Source organism: Myotis lucifugus, unplaced genomic scaffold (genome assembly GCF_000147115.1).
Source record: "Myotis lucifugus unplaced genomic scaffold, Myoluc2.0 scaffold_642, whole genome shotgun sequence".
NCBI classification, from domain to species: Eukaryota; Metazoa; Chordata; class Mammalia; order Chiroptera; family Vespertilionidae; genus Myotis; species Myotis lucifugus.
Window position 1 is genome coordinate 325647 of NW_005871690.1, and position 1385 is coordinate 327031.

The 1385-nt window shown below is 35.7% G+C and overlaps 1 protein-coding gene across 1 annotated transcript in view; it reads left to right on the forward strand.

Moving 5' to 3' along the window:
• The window catches only part of JHY (junctional cadherin complex regulator), a 94563-nt gene that overhangs the window by 62588 nt on the left and 30590 nt on the right, over positions 1–1385 (forward strand).

Below are 1385 nucleotides of genomic sequence, written 5' to 3' on the forward strand. Positions count from 1 at the left end.
GTTTTCTTTTTTGGAACACCACAGGTAAAAAAAAAAAATTAAAGTTTAGAGGAGCTAATCAGAATTTGGCCAATCCTCCAGAAATCTCCAATTCCAAAGAGAACATACTCTAAATTTCAAATTATAAGCCATTCTTATTTTAAAAATCTGATGTAAGAAGTAAAATTCTCTGTTATGTTTTAAATAGTCTCACCCTTATCATTGTAATTAAGGATTTCATTCAAAATAGAATGCCACCTAATATTATACAAGAATAGGATGAGTCTTAGTGATTATATCAGGAAAGTGAAATAAAAGTTGAATTCATTGCAATACTTTGATCATTCTTCATAGCAAGCTAAACAGTTTAAGCAAAAACATGATTTACTAACTTTAAGCTATTTTTCTCAAATGGTCCTGGTAACTTGCATATTTTGATGAATGTTTTGTGGACTCAGACCACAGAGCTCTCATACGCGTGTGTTCAGAAAGGAGGCATGAGCTGCAGTTATGTAACATGCTGATGCATGTGGTCATCTGGCTGTTTTCAGTGAGCAGTTAATCATTCCAACGGCCTCTTAGCTCAGCGAGTTTTTCACAAAGCAATGAGTGCTTTATTCCTTGAAAAATATTTCTAAATGACTTAGTACAATATAGTTACATGGTGTATCTATTATATCAGGAGTACATTTTGTTGTTACAAGACTGAAAAGCATGAAGACTGTTGTGAAGTTGAATTATTTCCCCCAGATGTTTGATTGCCTAAGTACAGGCTACATTAAGGAGCAGAAGCAAAACAACCTTTGTGGTCTCACAGGCGTCCTATCGGAGTGCAGACTCTTATAAATCCAATTTGTTTCATCTGGTGAAGAGGTCATGTCTAGCTGCTGAACTATATGAGTAAAAAGATCTGATAAGTGAGTGTATTTCATACTAAACTTGTGTTTGGTTGGTAAAGCAAATCATTAATGTTCTTTCTGGTTAATATTTTTGAAATATTCCTATTAGTTCAAGTAAACTTGCCCTAGCCGGTTTGGAGCATCAGCCTGCGGACTGAATGGGTCCCGAGTTTGATTCCAATCAAGGGCACATACCTTGGTGTCAGGCTCAATCCCCAGCCCTGGTCAGAACTGTGGGAGGCAACCATTCTCTCACATCGATGTTTCTCTCTCTCTGTTTCTCCCCCTCCAGTCCACTCTCTCTAAAAATCAGTGGGAAAATATCCCTGGGAGAGGATTAACAATAAATAAATAAATAAATAAATAAATAAATAAATAAATAAACGTGAATATTTTGATGTACATTTGCATTTTCTTTGTATGCAGCTCTTTAGAGGTAAAGCTTCTCTCCCCACCCAACTTAGCAACACTTCATTTTATAGATTTAAGTCAAAGACTTGTCCTTGA